The sequence below is a fragment of the Macaca mulatta genome, chromosome 17, assembly GCF_049350105.2.
Source record: "Macaca mulatta isolate MMU2019108-1 chromosome 17, T2T-MMU8v2.0, whole genome shotgun sequence".
Taxonomy (NCBI): domain Eukaryota; kingdom Metazoa; phylum Chordata; class Mammalia; order Primates; family Cercopithecidae; genus Macaca; species Macaca mulatta.
The window spans coordinates 69,507,253-69,530,407 of NC_133422.1; the positions used below are offsets into that span (position 1 = coordinate 69,507,253).

Here is a 23,155-nt window from a genome sequence, read left to right on the forward strand (position 1 = left end):
ATCCAGGAAATGTAGCAGGTCTAGAGAATGTGTGGCCAAAGACAGTCAGCTGGACAAAACACACCTTACTTCAGCAATACACATTTTATTTTTGTTTTGTGTAAAATTGTATAATACTTTTTCTGTTAGAAAAAACAAAAGATTTCTTCCTTTTCTGAGACCAAAGGTGAGCTACCTACAGGAAAGGCAAGAGACATAAGCCATTGTCTATACCCAGGACTCAACGCACCATCTACCTTAAGCTAAGAGAGATCTTCACGTTCTCTTGCAGTAAGACTTAAGGCCTCAGCAGATGCAGAGAAGTTCCTCGTCCACTCCAATTTGGAGTATAAGAGACAAAGAAGAGCTCCTCATCATCCAAGGACGAGGATGTCTTCATAACACCTTCATCTTTAGTTATACCTGGGGTCACCATGTTGGATGACTTCAGGTGAACCACTGACATTGTGGTCTCTGTGAATGGTGGCCTTGGAGTTGGGCAGTATGCAGCCTGCATAGCCAAAATTGGTGACCTGGAAGGACTCAAGGACTAAGACTTATACCTGTATTCGAGGACTAAGCCATTTGACTTTCTGACAGAGAACGTCCTCAAATATTCAATGTACCAGGGCACAAATGAAAAATATTATGTAGCTAGGCAAATAGAAACTACCACAAAGACACAGCTTCCAATCACTGTTGATTGGTTCTCTTGTCCTTTGTCTTGTACCACTCCTTTCCTTCTGTAGCGTGATGGGTCCCCCACCAGGTTACTTAAGGGTGCATGTCCACTCCTTGAACTCTGAAGGCCTGGGCAGTGGGCCAAGGCCATGGGACTCAGCCAAACAGCAGGTGTCCCTGAGAACCCAAACATCCTGGGGCATAGCTGGAAACATACCAAGGAAAACACTCATCATACATACACAGTCATCAAAGAGTCAGAAAATCAACTTAAAGCAGCTTAGAGATGGGAGGCGGGGCAGATCTCCAAAGCCGTCCTGCTGCCACCCAAGAATGTCCTGTATGTAAGTCCCAATAGACTCATTTACTCTCCAAGCTGGACTTGTATGAGCTGTCCTTTGGTCTCTCCAGGCCCCTTCCCAGTTTGGAGTGGGTATTATAGTCCCAAGATTTTCTTAGAATAATTGGCTTCATGAACAGGACCTCAGAGATCAAACGATGAGTTAGGCAGGAGTGTCTGCAGAGGGAACCCTGAGGTGACTGGCACCAACCATGTGGGGTGAAGTTGCCTGGCTGCTTGACCTTTGTGGGCTGCCACGTGAGTATGGGAATGCTCTGAAAGCACAGGCAGGGATTGAACATGTACTACAGGAAGCTAAGGTGTTAAAATACAATAAGGATGGCAAACATAGTGTTGTTGCAGCAGGCTGGCCATTGCTTTGGGTGAGGCTGGCTACTGAGAAATCATTAGAGTAGGAGAAGGAGATAGAAAAGTTAAAGGAGGAGCTGCACTTAGAAAGGGACAGCTGGAAGCAGTGGCTCATGCCTGTAATTCCAGCGCTTTGGGAGGCTGGAATTACAGGCATGAGCGGGTGGATCACTTGAGGTCAGGAGTTCAAGACCAGCCTGGCCAACATGGTGAAACCCTGTCTCTACTAAAAATACAAAACAATTAGTTGGGCGTGGTGGTGGACACCTTTAATCCCAGCTACTTGGGAGGCTGAGTGGGAGAAACAATTGAACCTGGGAGGCGGAGGCTGCAATAGGTGGATATTGCACCACTGCATTCCAGCCTAGGCAACAGAGTGAGACACTGTCTCAAAATAAATAAATAAATAAATAAATAAATAAATAAATAAAAGAAAAAAAAAAAAAAAGGACATGGGACATTCATGTGTTTATGTCAACCCTGGCGAGGGATTTGGCAAAGAAGCTAGATAAAAGGGTAAGAACTTTGGTGGCTTACATGTTTAAAAACATGGGAATGTTCAAAGGCATGCCAGGCTTTCTAGGACTCCCACTGGTTACATGTTATGACCCATTCTTGTGCACATCTTAAAACTGATGGGCAAATTACAACAAGAAAAGTTCAGAGCTGAAATGGTTAACCTGCAACTATAGAATTAAATAGAGTCTTCTGAAGCTCTCTGTCTCTCTTTCTTTTCTTCCTGCTTTTAATCTGCTGTCATTAAGCTACCAGTGTTGAGATGAAACTCACTGTTTATGGTACTGCTAATTCAAAATCACTTGGAGATTTTACTTTTCTTATACAGTTCAGCCAGTTCTAAATAAAATGTAAACATTGGAAACTAACTTGAAACTAAATTAAAAATAATAATAATAAGGGGTTTTTAAAATCAGACTGCCAAAGAAACTGCTTTGCCCAAAATTTTGATCCACAGATTTGTTTGGATTACCTATCAGGCAAATAAAGTTTAGCCATGTTAGCAGGTCCCACTTTTTTCAGAAATATAATTTGGATTCATCTCTGTTTATAAGTTGATAAGTTTATGATACTGTCTCATGGCTAGAGTTCCAAGGTAAAAGCTATTGGATCTTTATTTGTGTGTACACATGTTTAGATATATTTATATATGCTACATATATGTGTTATGTCTAATATGCAACCAAATTGGCTTATAAGTAAATGAGTACTCATGAATTAAGTCCAAATGCTTTTCAGATTCATGTGAATTTAATAATCTTTAATACATAAGCTGGCTTTAAAATTATTAGTAAAATAAAAATGAAAATGTCTTTGAAATTGTCAGTATACAATTTTTTCTGGGTTTACTGATTAGGTAAGTTTTATATTTGCCACTACTAGATGTTTTAAGATGCAGGGTTTGGCCGGGTGTGGTGACTGACGCCTGTAATCCCAGCACTTTGGGAGGCCGAGGTAGGTGGATCACGAGATCATGAGATCAAGACCATCCTGGCTAACACAGTGAAACCCTATCTCTACTAAAAATACAAAAAATTAGCTGGGTGTGGTGGCACACACCTGTAGTCCCAGCTATTTGGGAGGCTGAGGCAAGAGAATTGCTTGAACCCTTGAGGTGGAGGGTGCAGTGAGCTGAAATCATGCCACTGCACTCCAGCCTGGGTGACAGAGCAAGACTCCATCTCAAAAAACAAAACAAAACAAAAGGCAGGATTTGATATAAAGATTATGAGACTATACGCCCAGCCAAAAACAGAATCTTTTGTAATTTTTTAACAAGCAAGACCAATTTAATACTGTTGGTTCAATAAAATCAGCTACATTTACTTACTTATGTGAATACCTGATATTCACAGGCTATGCAAATGGCAAACAGGGAAATAACTTGGAACAATGATTAGCTTTGTCTAATGTCTCGGTTCTCATGAGTAATGTAGGTAAACTGCTAAAACTAAATAAATGTGAATGAGATGAATGCTTGTAGGTAAACATTTTGTAAAGTTTATATTTTTAAAATATAAACTTTATTTTAGATACTTATTGGATGGCTGGGTCACTTCCAATTAAAAAAGGTTATAATATGGGGCGGTGGTTACACTTCTGAGACTGTTAATGGAAAATAAACATAATAAAATCTATAACGTGGGGAAAACTTTGGTGGACCTCAGTGAGCTGTATAAGAACAAGTAAAGAGTCTAAAAAGCAATCAAAGAACAAAAAGGGAATGGTCCAAATAGGTGCCTGTACACCTGCCTGGCCCAGGCAGGCAATAAACATGAACTACTGCCTGACAGGCGGACACTCTGAAATCACCCACACTTTCCAGGAATTATATAAGGTACAAATAGTCAGGCCTGCCCAGAGCCCCTGTAACAGTCCTGTGTGGCCTGTGAAGAAGCTAAGATGGCGCCCGGAGAATGATACTAGGCTACCATGAGCTAAACAAAGTGTGGCCCCCTGTTCATGCAGCTGTACCCAATATTGCTCAACTGCTAGAGCAAGTAAGTAGTCCTTACGCTGGGAAGTGCCAGTGCTGTAATTGACTTGACTAATGCTTTTTCTGGAATTCCTTTAGCAGAAGATTCACAAGACCACTTTGCCTTCACTTAGCAAGGCCAAGAGTGGACTTTCCAGGTGCTACTGCAAGGATGCCTACACAGCCCCACCATCTCTCATGGCATGGTGGCATAGGACCTGTGTAGAACCTCTGTGCTGGCCTCAGTCTCCCTGTTTCACTGTATTGATGATAGTATGCTAAACTCAGAGTCTCTTGTAGATCTGGAGAATGCCCTACACACCATCTTAGATGGCCTGAAAGACTGGGGGTGGAAAATCAACCCCAAAAAGATACAGGGGCCCAGCATAGCTGTCAAATTCCTAAGAGTTACTTGGTTGGGTAAGATGCAAAACATACCTGGAGCTGTCATTGATAAGATAGCACAGCAGCCTGTTCCCCAGACAGAAAAGCAACTTCAGGTTTTTCTAGGTTTACTGGGTTGCTGGAGGATATTTATTCCTCATTTGGCAGAAACCTTCCACCCATTACACACCATGATAAGGAAAGGTGAAAAATGGGCCCAGACACAAATAGAGCAATAGCTATTGGCTGTATATAGGGTATTACAACAAACGGAGGCCATCACGTGTCTCACTGCTCTCAGCGTCATGTATGGCATGCCAAGATGAATAGATAGTGATCAGGGCTCCCATTCCACAGGCTACGGTATTCAACCTGGGCATCAGGAAAAACAATAGACTGGAGGTTCCAGTTACCATATAACCCAACAGGGACAGGCCTCATTAAAAAAAAAAAAGGCCTGTTAAAACCCAATTATGTGCACTGTCCCAGGATGGCTCTTTAAGATCTTGGACTAAGGATCTCCCTGAAGCCATACAAACTTTAAATAAGCCCCCTGTACCACACATGGTATCACTCCTATAAATGATTGGCAAGGCCTATAAAACAGGCCCTACAAACTCTCAGGGTTACATCTGAGACATTGAGCCATGCTCCTGAAGCAGATGGCCAGACCATGCTCCTGAGAGCACCAATGGGTCTACCAGGCAACAATGGCTATGTGGACCTGAAGTTAAGCTGGAAAATGCCTCCACACTGGATTGATTTTACGGCACTGGAGTGCACCATGAAGACTGCCAGAGGGGATATGGTCCCAGCTGTGCTCCTTGATGGAAATCCAAAAGCTTTATTATATCAACATGTGGCAGCACCAATACCTGCTAGAGCCATCATAGTGTGGGTACATAGACAGGGCCAGAAAATTACCAATTGGCTACTATGCCCCCTTCCAGGGAGGAAAGCCATGTGTGGTACTGTAAGTGAGATCTGAAGCCTATAGTAGCCTCCCTAATAGGACTAATGGGAGAAAACACAGGGTTAATAATGTTACGAAAAATGGATATACTCATGAGGGTCCCTGCTATATACCTGTGTTTATGTCTATTGGCTGTTATTCCTGCTATCCATGGAAGCTGGTAATGTCTTCCTAGATTGGGCTGTGACTATAGCTACAGTCAGCAACCAGTCTGACTGCTGGCCATATGAATACCTACCCCCGTCAAATGGTAATAATATGCTTTGGAATATTCTCCCTTTTTCTTGACAACACCAAAGTGACTGGTTTAACAGCACCACTAAGGCACCCCAGGCTCACTGAGGGTGGCCTCCATCCAGAGGCCCAATTGCCAATGCTACGGAGACACAATAACATGTGCCCTTATAGCCACTACCTGTTGTGCCTATTGGAGGATTTCTTGAACCCAGGAGTTCAAGACCAGCCTGGATAACATAATGAAATCTCATCTCTACAAAAATAAAATAAATAAAATAAAATAAAATAAAATAAAAATTAGCTGGGTGATGTACACCTCTAGTTCCAGCTGCTCAGGAGGCTGAGTTGGGAGGATCATTTCAGTCCAGGAGTTCGAGGCTACAGAGAGCTATGCTCGTGCCACTGTACTACAGCCTTGGTACAGAGTGAGACACCCTATCTCTAAAAAGAAAAAGGAGAAGAAATGAAAAGAACAGAAAAGAAAGTAATGTCACAGATGCTTTAAATCATTTGTCAATTCAGATCCATAATACAACCTAATTAGGTTTCTTTGACTCATTCTCGAATTGGTTATATACCTTATATACTCATTGGAGTTATGTTTTTCTAATAGGCATCATAAGTTCAGTTTGCTTCTGCTCTTCATTCTACTGTGTATACTGTAGATGTGGTCTAATGCACAAGCCACGGCTATGCATTATAGGCCCATATTGCTATTCCCCTCATATCCTATTAGGAGACTCATACACAAGATTGGTAGAAAGAACGTAAGAGCTGGGAGACAGGATAGATTGATGGCTTGTAGTATGACGGGTTCCCCACCAGCATACTTAAGTGTGTATGTCTGCTGTTTGAATCCTGAAGGCTTGGCAGTGGGCCAAGGCCATGGTGCCCAGCTGAGGAGCAGGTGTCCCTGAGAACCCAAACATCCTGAGGCATAGCTGGGAACATATTAAGGAAAACAGTCTCATTGCTCTCATACACAGTAGGCAAAGAGCCAGAAAATCAACTTTAAAGCAGCTTAGAGATGGGAGACAGGGTAGATCTCTGGAGTTGTCCTGCTACAACCCTGCTTATAAGTCCTAATGAACTTATCTGCTTACCAAGTTGGACTTGTCCAAGTCATTCTTTCATCTCTTGGCTTCTTCCCAGTTTGGACGGGCTGGGGGACATTATAGTCCCAGGCTTTGCTCATAATACCTTCAAAAGGAGCTACTCAGTCTTCATCACCCTCCTAAGAATCCACATGTTGCCACAAGGTTGACTTTGTCTTCTCAACAGAGAAAAAGTACGTGAGCAAGTATGAGCTCTTACAGCTTCCAAGTCTCCCATTTTTGTTCATCTACAAAGGTCTTCAATGTGGGGAGGCCTCATCATCTCCAAAGCTAAATCTTGCACCTGGCTCTTAACTTCCCCCACTCTCAGAACTCATTTATTAATATGCCATTTCTCCCCTCATTTAGGCTCTGATCAATTTCCACATAAATATGTCATGGCCTACAACAAAAACTCTCAACTGCCAGATTTTCTCTTTTCCTGTTTACATTCCTGGCCTGCATTATAATTATCTTTCTAAAATCATGGTTTAAATTTTCATATCAACTCTTCAAAGCCTAGTGTTTGATTCCAGACCCTTTACAAATTATTAACATCATTTTAGCCTTTCCTCCCATTATGTTTTATTATCCTCTTGGTACCATGGCCATACCTTTGCACAGAGGCGTGAAACAGCACAACATCATCAGAAAGTCGCATAGTTTGTCTTGAGGGTAGGCACTGCATAATATTTCTTTCAGATTTCTAGTGCTGTCACATCCTTGAGTAGATTATAGACAATCAAGAAATATTAATTAAATTAGTTTCATTCCATTCTCCAAACATAGCTCCCTACTTCCAGTTGTCTTTCTCTCTCTGCCATCAGAGACCTATTTCTAAGAATATTCCTGCCACTTCCTATTTATACACCTTCAATGGAGCTTGATCACATATGGAATAACCAGAAACCTTTCCATCCTGGTATCCAAGCTAGCCATGATTTTTCCTTTCTCTATGTATTCAGTCCTTTACCTGCATTTAATCAGCCCTGTTCCTCCTGATAGCACACATTATGAATTATACTTTAGTAGCTTCCTGAGCACTTTAAACTTTTCATTTCTGCCTTTATATAAACCATGATCCCATTTCAGATTGCCATTTTCATCCATCTCCATCTGCTGTGGTCCTAATCCTCCTGAAAGACCCAGTTCAAATCCCACTTCATCTAAGAAGCTAACCCAGATTTCCCTATGCAGAACTAAACTCCCTCAATCCATGCTGGCTGTCACAGCCTTTTATCTACAGCATTTTTACTGCAATGAGCAATTTGTATTTTGACTTAGAATTAATTTATGCCCATCTCTCACACTAAAATGTAAATTACTTGTTTGCATAAACCATATCTTATTTATATCTACCTCAAAAGCACCAAGTACAGCACTATGAGCATAATAGTTTCTCAACAAGTATTTGTTGGTTTGAATTAAAGAGAAATATTAAACTTAATATCAAAGCAGGGTTGTTGGTGAGAAGAAAAGAATGTATGTGTTTTATTGTCTTAATAAACTTGTGGGATTCTCCCAAGCATGAGGTAAATGATACGGCACCAAAATAAAAACAGGTTACCTTAATTTTGTCATAGTTTATAAAAATCAAGTCACCAAAATTTGAATTTGAGGCCAGGCATGGTGGCTCACGCCTATAATCCCAGTGCTTTGGGAGGCCAAGGCAGGAGGATCACTTGAGCACAGGGGTCCAAGACCAGCCTGGACAACAGAGTTAGATCTCATGTCTAAATGAATTTTAAAATTATCCAGGCATGGAGGCACACACCTGCAGTCCCAGCTGCTTGGGAGGCTGAGATGGGAGGATCACTTCAGCCCAGGAGTTTGAGGTTGCAGTGAGCCACCATCATGCTGTGCCACTGTACTCCATCCTGAGTGACAGAGCGAGACCCTGTCTCTTAAAAACAACAACAGCAGCAACCTGAATCTGCTTGAATTTGAATGATTCAAGGGGCACTTATTTCATAGTATGAATAATAGCATCAGAAATGCGTTATCTATTTGCAATATGATTCTTAACACTTTCATTCGTTAGTGATCACAACCCAGTATATTCTGTCACCCACATTAGAAAATGGGTTGACATGACTTCCTCCAACACAAATTTTACACAATACAAAGGAAAAAACAATGTTTAACAGGCATGCATATCCATCTTTAGAACTCACTCTTTCATTCACTCATCCAGTTGTTTATTCAAAAGTAACACTATTAAGGATAAATGAAAATATTCTTATACTATTCTGTCCATTTGCATGTCCTCAGCTACAAATCATTCTTTTGATTTTACTGAAGTATATAAGACTCTGTCAGCTGGGCATGGTGGCTCATGCCTGTAATCCCAGAACTTTGGAAGGCCAAGGTGAGCGGATCATGAGGTGAGGAGTTCGAGACCAACCTGACCAACGTAGTGAAACCCAGTCTCTACTAAAAATACAAAACTTAGCTGTGCATGGTGGTGCATGCTTGTAATCCCAGCTACTCAGGAGGCTGAGGCAAGAGAATCACTTGAACCCATGGAGCCTCTCCATCCTGGGCAGAACACCTTTCAGTACAGAAAGCAAAAGAGTTGGGACAGAAACCAGGGTAATTAACTGACTATTTTTAGGACTAACTGCAAGGGTTACATGATGAAGTCCCTCCCCTCCAAAAACAAATCATCAGGAAAATCTCAAAACAATTAAAAATTTTCTGAAGTACGGGTAGAATTAGGGCTCAGCCATCAAACTAAAGTGAAGGCTATAGTTGCCCTGTCCTATCCACTCATCCTTCTCATTCAGAAATGCAGCATATGAGGGCAGGGAACTCATATGAGCTAAATAATTAATCAGTGGAGTCTTTTATTCATTTTTACATGCAGAAAACCAAAAATCACCAGACATTAGAGAAAAATTAATAGCCTCAAAACAAACAAAGGACTCAAAGAACAATTCACTCCAGAAATAACTAAAAGATAAGAGATTTTAACAAACACTTATAGTAAATTTAGTGAGATCCAAGAATGTGTTAAATCTCTAAAATAAAATAGGTTGCTGCAGAAAAAGTTTTCAGGAAAATAGTAGTGTTTTTAGAATTTAAGAAACAAACATTGGACCTCTATTCCTACTCAGGATATTGAAAGCTACTAGAAAGTATCGGTCTCACCCTAACAACAAGAACAAAATCTTTTTTTCCTCCCTGGACTATCAGAGAGCTGAGATCACAAGGCAATTTGTGAACTGAAATCCCAACAGTGTCGCGCCTTTCTAAGGAGAGATGGACACACAAACTCTTTCCTTTTGCCCAGAACAGAGACAAAAAGAGTTGGCCACCATAGAAGCAGGTGAGAAAAAAACAATCACAATGTTAACAAGTGCTTTAAGGCAGAAGCCCTCTGACCCTGGGGAGGATCAGGAAACCCACCCCTGCTGACTGTGCTCTGTTGTAAGAGGGGAGATTGTAGCTACTGGGGAGGGGCAGGATTGCTAAAGGAACACAGCCCCGAGGATCAGCTCGGCTCCTAGAACCTTCGTATGGCAGAGGCAGGAGCAGGAAATTGAGAATGCCTTCTACCAAGCTCTGGCAGCCTGTAGGAAGCAGGAATGCAGAGAGAGATCCTCTCTGTAGCACATGTTGTTAAACCTGCAGAAAGCTGCCACAGGAGCGGGAACACTGAGAGAAACCTCTGGCAATTAAGGCCTGATGCTAAGCATAAGGTAGCAACAGAAGGAATTTGACATCTGTGGTATCCTGTAGGTTTCTTCAAAATGTAGAGCAAAAATACAAAAGAGAACATACAAGAGAAAAGTTAAGAGATACGGAGAATTGGTTCACAAGTTTCGATCTCTATCAAATAAGAATTCTTGAAAAAAAGAGAATGGAGGCATAATTAAATAAATAATAGAAGATGATTTCCCAGAGCAGAAGAAAGTCACAGAACTTTATAGACAGGACCCTTTCAATGCCCAGAAAGGAAAATGAACCAAGAGCCCAACCTACACAGAACTTTGTAAAATATTAGAATACTAAGGACAAAGGAAAGACCCTAAAAATTTCCAGAGAGAAAATGAGGCCACCCGCAAAGGAACAAGAATCAAATGGGCTTTAGAATTTAACCAGCAATATTGAATGTCAGAGAAAAGAGAAGCAAGATGTTAGCATGTTGAAAATTAGTCTGAACTACTAATTCTTGTCAGTCAAACCAATCAAGTGTAACTTGAAAGAAAACCAACAAGACAGTCTCAAATATGGCAGACATGAGTTTATGGCCTACCAGGTTTTCACTATGAGTGAATGAGTGAATGAGTGCCATATACATTAGCAGGGTGTTGCCAAATCAAGAATCACATAGTTCTAGTTCTGTTCGTTGGAAGGCGTTGCTTTGTCAATTTTCCTCCATGGCCCCCTCTGCAGTGGGTATGGGTTCTGTGCTCTTCATAGGACCCTCAGCTTTGAAAATTCACTTCCTCCTCATGAAAGTTTAGGGATCTTGGTGTTGTTTGAGATGAGGGTTTCTCAACCTGGGCTGCATATTTTTGGACTGCATAATTCTTTGTTACGTGGGGCTGTCCTATACATTGTAGGATATTTAGCAGCATCCCCGACCTCTACTCCCCAAAAGCTAGTAGCATTCCCCCAGTAATAACTATTGTCTCCTGGAAGGCAAAATCATCCCTGGTTTAGAAACACTGTTTTAGAGGATTAATAGCCTTTACCATGGGGTTAGTGGTTTCTTTGGCAATAAAATTTCTTGCAAAAATATGTAAACTATTGATCTATTTGTTATCAATCATGTTTGGACGCCAGTAACTACATCCAAAGATTATTCCTAGACATAATATTCATGCTTGATTTCTTGGCTACTTTGAGGCCATCAAGCTTGAATGGGAAGGTGACACCTGCCTCCTTACAAGTTACAATGGATTAAATACTCTTTAACTTTTATTTCCTAGTGTTTGTATTCTAGAAAATAATTGGTCTTTCCATTTCTATGTGACACCCAATTTCTGTATTATATTTCATTTCATTTCTGCTTGCAAACCAGCCAATTCTTACCTGAACTTATCTCATTCTTGTAATACCTTAGCCAATAATAGACAACACATATTTACTCTGACTCCTCCCAGCCACTTCCTGGGAAGTTCAGGGTCCGCTAGCATATGGTCTTCTTGAAGTGGACATAAATAACAGTTTACCATAGGAGCTACTACTGCATAGCAGGTCTTCATAGGGTTCTAGCCTTTGATATGATTTCTTTCAGTCTTCTACCCAACAGCTATGCCATGTTTTAGGTTTTGCATTTCCACAACAGCCCACTTCAAGATATCAATTTCTACATTGATATCTTGTGGCCCAGCAGAATGTATGTTTTTTTCTTGCTCCCATCATATGCCTATGTGGGTTGGTGTACATGGGATGTATGTTCCACTCTGTCATTCAGGCACCAGGATTCTTCCATCCTGTGGCTTTGCTGTCTCCTGGGGACATTCTTCAGTTGGTGGACAGAGAAAGAGAAAGATGATTACACATGGCAGAGGCCTATACACTCAGCATGGAGGCTTGCATATTAGTTTCATCAATTGTATTAGCACAAGATGTCCATCTAACTGCAAGGGGCTTGCAGACATCTTCCTTATGTGCTAAATAAGATGAGAAAGAGAATATTGGCAAGCACTAGAAGTTTCTGACACTAAGTCCAAAGAAAGATAGAAATTCAGAAGGTTCCACAAGGAATACATTTTAAAAGAGTTAAGTGGATTTCAACTCAACAAACTGATGGCAATCTGAAAATTTTACTAATACAGTTCTAAAAGCGTACATACATTTTTTCCCAGCAAGAAAAAGTAATATAACGATGACATATAAACAAAATGACCTAGGGAAAAACAGAATAATAATAAAACTAGGAACTCAAGGAGGAGAAAAAAACTGTACAAATTGGTTCTTTCCAAGAATAAAACAAATTATAATCTGCATGATTTTGAGGAGCTGACGGGGCAAACAAAAAAGAAAAACTTCAACTTGACATGTGAAACATGGCCTTCATGTAGACCAAGTTGCAAAATTGGATCAAGTTACATTTTCCTCTTCATAAGTCCTAAATCTCACCAGTCAGTGCATAATACTTACATAATAATGATATGGCAAACAAAAGTAATCATGTTTTAAAATATTAGACTTGATCTATAGAAAAATATAGAAAATTCCATTGCAGTTATAGGTTTTTATATTAGAATGTAAAGGTTTTTATATTTTGACAATGTAAAATGATATTCTATATCTGAAAATGGAAAACCTCATGAACATAGGTCCAGAAGTATTCAATAATAATGAATATCCTAGTATTTGGACACAGGAGAAATTATTACAGTTCAGACTAGAAGAGAGAAACAGAGCCACTGGTACCTGCTCTAAACATTGTCACTCTCATTTGCTGTTATACTGCTATGAATATTATGTCTAGAAAAGTTCCCCAAATACATTTTCCTTCAAATCCATTTTTCTTGTTTATCAATAATTATCTGCTTTTACTTGAATTTAGCAAATCCCCGACTATTGTGAAAAGTATGCAATTTTTCCACCAATTACAGCTCTGTGTGAAAATGGAGCTAGTGACTAGGAGATAGTAATAGCGTTGGATTAGAAGTGCCTTTTTGAAAGCTTCACTCTGTAGGGCTCCTTCTGTAGTTCAGATAATGTATCCTAGTTATTTGGGGTCTGAGGCTTATCAAAAGAGACAGAATTAATCATGCTGGGTTGTGCGATATGTTTTGGAGAATGGACATGACTCCTCTAAAATGAAAAAGGCAAAATAATTTTCTATGGGCTTTTGAATCCTAAGGTTACCCTCCTGTTCCCCCTATCGTCCATCTCCAGATTAAAGCTTGGAACAATCACTAGATTTTAAAGTGAGGGGGGAAGAGGGGAAGACCATCTGCACCTGGAAACCATTTTCTTGATTTGTGCTGGCTGGAGTCCTGGAGATATAACAGCAAGAATGCCTCTCTGGGATTTCTTTGAAATCTGGGCAGGATGATTTGTCTGAAGGGAGGAATTGGGGGATGAAGGGTGGGGAAAAATTCATTCCTGGTTGCCACATTGTTGTTCTGCAGTGAAGGAGCTTGGCCTGACTTGGGTTGGAGTTGAAAGAAAATCAACAAGGCAGCCTCAAGTATGCAGGAATGTGCTGCCCTGAACTTGCCAATTTTTTAAACATAACTGAGTATTGTCTCCACTGTAGGAGGCTGCCAACATCAAGTTCACATGGTTCTGTATTGAAGATCTTTCCAATAGCTGTGCAAATTACAACATGTTTTTATCTGCTTTAGTACATTCAAAGGATGACAAATAATTATCTCTGCTTACATTACCTGGAAATGCACAGTAATAAATTTGCTTTGGAAGCTCCCTTTGTTGTGTCATCAAGCATTCACATACTTGGAAGATACTTTTGTTCCTCTTATTTGTACAAACAGTAAGCTCCAAAATGTAAAATATACTTTGCCCAAAAAGAAGGGCAAAAAAAAAAAAATGCAACAGGATGAAAGCAGTATTCTTAATTTACATGAATGTTTCTCATACACTTTCATGCAATGTTCAGCGTTAATGAACGTCTACCTCTATGTTGCTATCCTCATGCAGTGCAAAGCTATGCAGCTAACTTTGGAAGGCACTGACTATAGTAAGAGTAACAACAGCTTACGAGTGTCTACTATGTGCCAGGAACTTTATACACATTATTTCTAATCTTCATAACACTGCTCAGGTTAGTGACTACTATCTGTAATTTAATGATGAGAAAAGTGATGCCAGGACAAGCTAAATGACTTCCTTCCCCAAGGCCATGAAGGTAGTAAATGTTTCCTCCTAGATTTGTCCTGTGGGCACTGAGACATCAGAATTTGTGCTCTTCAGAGCACGCCTGTTTATTACACATGATTTTACAAACCTATCTTCTTTGTTTCTCTGGGCGACATCTGGTCTTAAATATTATTGTTACTATTCTCACACAAAACAGGTAATACAGCCTGATGTTTGATTCCAGAAGACCTGGGTTTGAACTGTGTGTGTGTCTGTGTGTGTGTGTGTGTGTGTGTGTGTGTGTGTTCTGAGACAGGGTCTCACTCTTTTGCCCAAGCTGGAGTGCAATGGCATGATCACGGCTCATTGCAGCCTTGATGTCCTGGCTCAGGAGATCCTCCCATATCAGCCTCCCAAGTAGCTGGGACTGCAGGCGTTCATCACCACACCCGGCTAATTTTTGTATTTTTTGTAGAGATGGGGTTTCGCCATGTTGCCCAGGCTGCTCTGGAACTCCTGGGCTCAAGGAATCTGCCCACCTCGGCCTCCCAAACTGCTGGATGACAGGCATGAGTCACTGTGCCTGGCCAAGTTTGAAGTTTGACTCCACCACTTATGAATTTGTAACCTTGGACAAGACTCTTAATTTACAGGATATCAAATTTCTCAATTTGAAAAAATGGATATAATAAATAATAAACATGCCTATGCTCTAGGACCATTGTTTGAATTATAATACAGTAAGAAATTTCAATTACTCTACTCATGTTCATTAGTACTTCTATAAACTTAGAAAGGAAAATTATATCTCTTCCTTATGCACACACATATCTGTTCCTTATGCATATGCCAATATGTATGAGTCTCTACATAATTTTATTCTATTTTCTCTCAAATATGATTTAGTATTTGCTAATCAGCAAAACTCATACTTTTCTTAATAGAAAAGACTTTTGTAGAGATGAAGATCTCATTCTACTATGCCCAGGCTGGTCTTGAACTGCTGGACTCAAGAGATTCTCCCACCATGGCCTCCAAAAATGCTGGAATTACAACCAGCCACCTTGTTATGGAGAAACTTTTATCTCCAAAACAAGGCAATCTTTGCTCACCGTACATTTTCTCACCCAAACCTCCCATAATTTGCCTCCACTTCCCTAGAAGCCCAAAACATCTATTCCTTTCAGTAGCTTGGGATGGTATATAAGCCTCTGTCTTCCAGTTGTTTCTTTGGATCTCATATTTCTGTGGAACCCTCATGTATAGGCACCTAATTAAAATTGTTTTCTTCCTGTCAATCTGTCTCATGTCAGTTTAATTTGTAGACTAGCCAAAGAACCCAGAAAGGTGAAAGGAAGTTAATTTTCCTCTCTTACACATTTATTCATTCAAATATTTATTGAGCAGCCACTATGTACTAACATAATGCTAGCCACACAGAAGACGGAGCTTCTATCCTCAAGACGACCATTGTCTGGTAGGAAAAAAAAAAAAAAAAAAGGAAACTAGCTGTTTCTATCACAGGGTCACATACACTGTGATGGGGTCTGAACAATGTACTGCCTTAGTGCTAAACAGACTGGCTGACTCTGAAAAGCTGATACTCAAAATGAGATTTGATGGATGAGTGAAAGTAAATCAGGCAGAAGAAGGTGAAGGAGAGGCAGAGGGCATCACAGAAAGAGACAGTAGTGTGTGCAAAAGCGCGTACCATTAAAATGCAGCACACTCTCCATAAACTGCAAGTTGTTCAGGCTGCCGTGAGTGCAGGGAGCACTGGCAAGTGACGGGAAGTCCAAAGAGGTAAGCCCAAGAGCCAAGGGACCCAAATTGTCACATGTGAATTCAGATGTTGGTAAAAGCCCACAGATGATACTATTATTTTCAAGAGAGTATGGGAGAGAAAGGGTACATTTGTAGAGTTCTAAGTATTCTAATTAAGGAGTCACTGTAATTTGGAGAGCATCAGACGGAGAACAGCTAAATGTCAGAAACCTTACATAATAAGGCCAGCAGGGCTTAGTAAAATAGAAATAAATAAACAGTAGAAAATATTGGACATAGTAGGTTACATACATGTTGATTTAAAGTGTGAGAGCAAATTTTTCTTACTGAATGGACAATATTATAGATTAGGCTAGCTAGCAGGAAGGAGTTTTGCTAAAAGCTTATCCAATTTTTATGAGATAAGCTCTTCTAAGTTGACTGATGTTGCCTTGGCTTGCCTAAATTATGAAATAAATACTGCAGAAGATGAGCAAGGGAGAAGAGTGACAAGAAATTGCCTTTCTCGAGATATTTATACTCTGTTGCACTTATCTAGTTGAAAACATGTGATTCCTCAAAGCTTGGGTATATAGAACATCTTCCTAAAAGTATGGGAAGACTTGCTGCACCCAGAATAAATGTTCATTGTAAAAAACCTGTCCTGTAGGAGTATTGTAATTAAAAGGAATCATTCTTCTGAAACTTTCTAGAATTCAGATATGTCTTTAAGTCTGTTGGGCTTCTGCCCACTAGGAGACATTAGTGTGGGGAATGGGTAACATTTTGGAAAGAATGAATCTGAAGGAGACACTCTAGCCCTGTTCAATATTAACACTACGGTCTGTAGTCTAAAAGCAAAGTAGAGGGATATGTCTCATTTAGATGGTCTTTCAATCCAGACCCTATGGACTCCTGATGAAATCTGAAATTACAGTGAGGATGCCGTTACTAAAAGTAAAAATGAGAATAACTGTTTCCTAAACATCATCTTAAGGCTCTGGCAACACAGGTGGCACTGATTTGGCACTTAAAAGCCAAGTCAGCTGACATTTAGAATGCCCATCATATGCCATGCACTGTTCCAAACGTACTTTAAGTTATTAAATCTTCACACGTCTACGTGATAGGTTCTTATTCACATTTTAAGAAGTTGCAATATAGAGGGGTTAAGAAACTCGTCCAAGGTCAGATGGCAAGTTAGTAGGAAAACTGAGACTTGAACCTAGTCACTCTGCCTCCAAAGTTCATGCTGTTAAATCATAATGCAACTTGAAGGTGATGGGGAGAGGGGCTCTTATTGGATGAGACACCCTTCAAGGGTCCCAGGGCGTTGTCATAATTAACAGCACTTGCAGTTTCGTACCACATGCAGGCTTTGGCCCAAGGAAAGGCTTGGTACTGGAGAGCCTGAGAACACGTGACCTGATAGCCGTCAACCTGGGCAAGGAACAGTGACACTGGAGTGGGAGGTTGGGAGACGCTGGGAGAGTCAGAGGGATTATCACAGACAAAAAAAAATGGGAGCTGGAAAAGGAGGGAAGGAAAATCAGGCATATCATTTAGTAGTTGAGAATAGCATTCATGAGCCCATGTGAGGCTTCCTTCACCCCAAGACAGCCCCTGAGATATGGGGGTTTTGAACAGGAGGGGGCAGTCTCCCCACAGAGGAGACACAAAAGCCAGAAGAGTGCTGTTCATAAAAGTGATATAACTGGGTTTGTGTGTGTGTGTGTGTGTGTGTGTGTGACCTGAGAAACATAGGATGCCTCTGTAATTATCAACTACAACTTTTACTAGTATCCAAAAAGTCCCAAATGTTTTCATGTAGCTAATCTCAATTGTAAAACAATGGTAGCAATGGAGTGAAGCTGTGAGACAATTCAACATAGTCTTGCTGGTAGAACTAGCAAAGGATTTGGTTTTAAAAGACTCCAACTTGGCTGGGCGCAGTGGTTCACGCCTGTAATCCCAGCACTTTAGGAGTCCGAGGTGGGCGGATCATGAGGTCAGGAGTTCGAGACCAGCCTGACCAACATGGTGAAACCCCATCTCTACTAAAAATACAAAAATTAACCAGGCGTGGTGGCACACGACTGTAATCCCAGCTACTCAGGAGATTGAGGCAGGAGAATCACTTGAATCTGGGAAGCAGAATTGGCAGTGAGCTGAGATCGCGCCACTGTACTCCAGCCTGGGCGACAGAGCAAGACTGCATCTCAAAAAAAAAAAAAAAAAAAGACTCCAATTTAGTCAGCAGCTCTCACAAGTCCCAAACTTCTTTATGTCTCCATTTCTTTATTGATAAATGAGAAGGCAGCAGATATTCTCTAACTTGTAGGGATTAATGTTAAGACAAGAGCCACAAGAATAGCAGAACAATAACATCCCAGATAACTTAACCCTATAGATGAACCTATATTTTTAACCATGGATGTTGCATATCTTCCTTTAACACTATTTGGCAGGCCAGGTGTGATGGCTCATGCCTGTAATTGCAACACTTTGGGAGGCTGAGGTGACAGGATTGCTTCAGGCCAGGACTTTGAGACCAGTCTGGGCCCCACAGTGATACCTCATCTCTACAAACAATAAAAATAATTAGCCAGGCATGGTGGTGCATGCCTGTGGTCTGCTCAGGAGGCTGAGGTGGGAGGATCACTTTAGCTCAGGAGGTTGAGGCTGCAGCGAGCCATGATTGTGTCACTGCACTCCAGTCTGGAAGACAGAGTGAGATACTGACTCAAAAGAAAAAAAAAGGCATTATTTTGCAATTCTAGTGTGACTAAGAAGGCCATATGCCAAACTAACATTTCCATCATAAGTGGCAATTTAAATGTTGTATATAAATGAGGTAGATGATCCCATTTCAACTAAATGGGATGTATTGGTGCATGATGCTATGGAACTAGCCTAATAAAGCAAATCAAGCCTGGCGAATAGTCCCAGAAATAATAGAATTTTAAAATAAAAACCTAATTTTTTAAAATGAAAATAATTTGAAACCCATCCTAAGTGATATTTTTCATGAAACACTAAATATTATAGAAAATGCAAAGATGACATATGGTATCTGTGAAATCATACATTTACAAGCCATTTTCCTAAGAGAAAACAAATCAGTAACTGGAAAAAGCTTTAAGAATTCTCTTCATTCAGGCTTCTAAGTCAGTTACCCTATAAAGTCCTACTTAACCATGTTTCTGGTGTCAGAGACTTTATGTCTTATACCAGGCAGGTTGAGGAAACATTCTAACACCACACTCTTAGTTGCACTTTTTTCTTCAGGTTTAGGGACCTTCTAGCTTGGTTATCACTGACTTCCTCAATGTCATGATAATACTGTTGCAATTGTAACCAAACCTCTTTTTTAAAATAATAATTATCATTTTTATCATGAAGCTTACATCTATTTTGCATTCTAACTTGCAATGCAGAGATGTAAAATACATCTCTATGAGTCAATGGTAGCATCATAAATCTTCTATTATGGGATACTAATGAAAGGGACTGCCAATGTACCCATTGCACTAGCTTAGCAAAGGGTATATAAAAGACTAATAAATCAGTGGCTCTTAACAGCTGATTTGTGGTACTTAAAGCATAAAATGTGCTCTGTGTCAGATATATAGTTACAGATTCTGCTAACTCACCAGGGAGCTGATACACAACAACAAATAATCAGTATATTGACATAAGACTGTTCCCACTCACCTTTATGTATCCCTGGCCCCTCTATGTGCAGAGACAGTCACTGAAACCATAAAGCCACATCTGTTGGCTGAATGATGTCCCTCACCATATGGGTGTTGGAAAGTATACTATAAGTGAACTTAGCAGGTTTCTGGCAGAGGTGGCTGCAAAGTATTCAAAATAATGGTTGCTCTGGCCATTTCCCCAAAACACTCACTTGTCATTCTAAGAACAGATGCTCCACTCAGGTAACCAGTTCGATGATCAGTTAGACAATCATGAACCCGGTGGATCAATAGATACATGTTTAGAGCTATCTTGATTCCCTCTGGACCCCTTATTGAATATTTATTTCATATTCAGCCCTCATCTCATGCAAATCACAGTCAAACAGTCTTTCATGGTCTGGCATTTTACAGGAAAGAGAGTATCTTTGGAAACCTAAAGAATAAGACTCAGTGGGGAATTTTAGCCTCTGGCTGGTTTATAAAATAAACACTTCAACAAATGTATTTGCATAATAAAACTGTATCATCCGTGAGAGATTTAGGAAATTGTATCAAATGAAGCTAAACTACAGTTTAAGAATGTATTTTATGGTGTAGATAAGGGAATCTTCTTAATCCATAGAGTTTTATGTTTCGTTTTATTTTTCAGGGAGGGATCCCTTCACTCAATTCTAGAATGGAGACAACAGCTGTTTGCTCCTATCTTGTGTGCCGAGTCTTCATGAGCTGAGGCAGCTTTAAACATTCTTGGTGCTTATTTATTTTTTAACCTTGCAGTTCTCATATTTGGTTAATGAGTTGGTAGGTGATTGGAGTCTCAGGAATACCCATTAGTACAAAGCAAAGGAAGCATCCAGGAATCACCGTGAACTTCCTCTGTTAAACCAGAGCTGTTCAGGCGGCGCACAGTGGCTCATGCCTGTAATCCCAGCACTTTGGGAGGCCAAGGTGGGCGGATCACCTGCAGTCAGGAGTTCGAGACCAGCTCAGCCAACATGGTGAAACCCCATCTCTACTAAAAATACAAAAAAATGAGGCAGGTGTGATGGCACACACCTGTAATCCCAGATACATAAGAGGCAGGAGAATCGCTTGAACCTGAGAGGTGGAGGTTGCAGTGAGCTGAGATGGTGCCATTGTACTCCAGCCTGGGCAACCAAAGGAGCCTCCATCTTTAAAAAAACAAAAACAAAAACAGAGCTATTCTCATTCACTTGAAAATTCATGATTTCACGTACTCAGCTATGCCCTGACAGAAAAAGGCAGCTTTGGGCTCATAAACTCTATTATGCATTTGCTTGCACTTTTGCTAGACCCCAGAACTTTCGAGATATTATTCAGTTTGGTCTTCGCTGGAAGCTGCCAAATAAAATGTGTGTGGGGGGAGGGGTTGGAAGTACAGAAAGACAGTCAGAAATTTGCATTCTGAGTTTTCTGAAAATCATAATGTAACATCCTCTGCGCTCCCTGCGTTCTATTCTGTTTGTTAACTTGGTCCCTTGATAAACAGGAAATTTCTTGTCATGCTGGAAAACCTAGATTAAAATCAAAGAATAATAGAGAGCTTTAAATCTTAATAAATGACACAATGAATGCTCTAATGTCCAATAAACATTTTCATTAATTGATTCTATTCCTATTTTCTAAGCAGCTCTGGTATTTTCAGATTCCTGAGTGTTTTTGGATCATGTTCCCCCAACGTCAGAGCTGTCATCATCAAACATTTATTGAGTACTATTGTGTACAAGGCACCAAATTACTTGAGTTCTGAAACTAATCAAGGACTATTTTATAGAAGTGAATAACCATGCCTAATTTGTACATACATCTCCTCTCCTTTCTCCCTACATAAGTCACTTGCTTTTGGCTGCTGAAATATCTTAGGGAATCTTTGATCCTTGCTTTCTGGGCAAGGGAATGATTAGGAAAATTGGCTCTTAAAAAATTCACTGATGCCACATTACTAACTGCATCTGATACTACAGCCAGCAATTTCCAGTGGGAGAAATTTTGGGCCAGTGTCAAATATGAAGAACTGAGGATGGAAACGTAACTTTTACGGATCTTGTCAATAGCCTCAGGGTTGTAATTCATTCAAAGATAATCCTCTCATTACTCTGAGCTCTTAATACACATACAGTAGGTGGGCTTTAGGTCTGGAACTATTATCAGGATTGTACAGTTAGGACAGGTTTGTTATGCTGTCATAAAAATGTGAGTCAAACATCTCAGTTGACTTTGCATTATTTCTTGCCCAGGGAATTTCTAATGCAAATCAGGTAACATTCCAAGAGAGTTATCCTCCATGCAGTGACTCAGTAATCCAGATTGTTTTGATCTATGAAACTGCCATAGCAACATGCAAGTTCCAAATCACCACAATAAGGGAAGAAAAGTGGAAAGTCACTTACCAGGTCTTAAAGGCTTTGGCCCAGAAGTGAAAATGGTCTTACAGCTCGTTGGCCAGAACTAGTCACATGGCCCAACTGCAAAGGTTCTGTGAAATGTACAATAATACTAACAGGTAGGCATTAATATTTATCTCACTTTAGAGATGATGAAAATTGAAGTATAGAAAGATAAGTAACTTTTCCAAAGTCACAAAGAGATTAGATCCGGGGTTAAACCCAGGTAACATGGCTCTGCAATACACACTCCTAACCATGACAGTGGGCCATTTGAGTAGTGTCAGTATTAATCCTTTGCAGCACTTTAATTATTGAATTTTTCTTAGTTTTTCCATTTTTAAATTATAAATAAGAATATCAATCCAGTGTAACTTATTGATTACAAATAAAGATACATATTGTGCAGATAGAACTGTTACCACTTTTGAAGCACCACTAGATGCCAAGGATATTTTATTTTTTATCTATGATAATCTGCATAACTAATACTGATAACTGATACTGATAATCCTCATAACTGATACATAATCCAGTACTGATGAGGATGATGATGAAGAGGAAGAAGATGACGATATGGCAATGAGGATGATGAGGAGAATGACATTTGATGGTTATTGAAGACTTAATAGCATGCTCTGAAATAAGCACTTAACATTAATTATCCCATTTAATCCTCATTACAATTCTATGCTCAAGGTTATATTCCCCATTTACAGAGGAAGAAAATGATGTTCAGAAGACTCTAAGTTATTTTCTCAAGGTCCATAGAGCTGGGGCTCAAAACCTGTACTCGTTTTATTACACGGCTTTGTCCCTCATCAAATGAGTTATTAAATACAGAAGTATTAAAAAATAAAACACTATGTCAAATCAAATTATTACTTACTAAACTATTAAAAAATCTATGATAGAAGTCCTGTTTTCTCGTTATGTCTCTAACATTTTTCTC

The 23,155-nt window shown here is 40.0% G+C and overlaps 1 pseudogene; it reads left to right on the forward strand.

The window, feature by feature from the left end:
* Window positions 1–4,935: 4,935 nt before the first annotated feature.
* LOC100430131 (serine/threonine-protein kinase RIO3 pseudogene) overlaps window positions 4,936–23,155 on the forward strand; it is a 71,340-nt pseudogene continuing 53,120 nt past the window's right edge.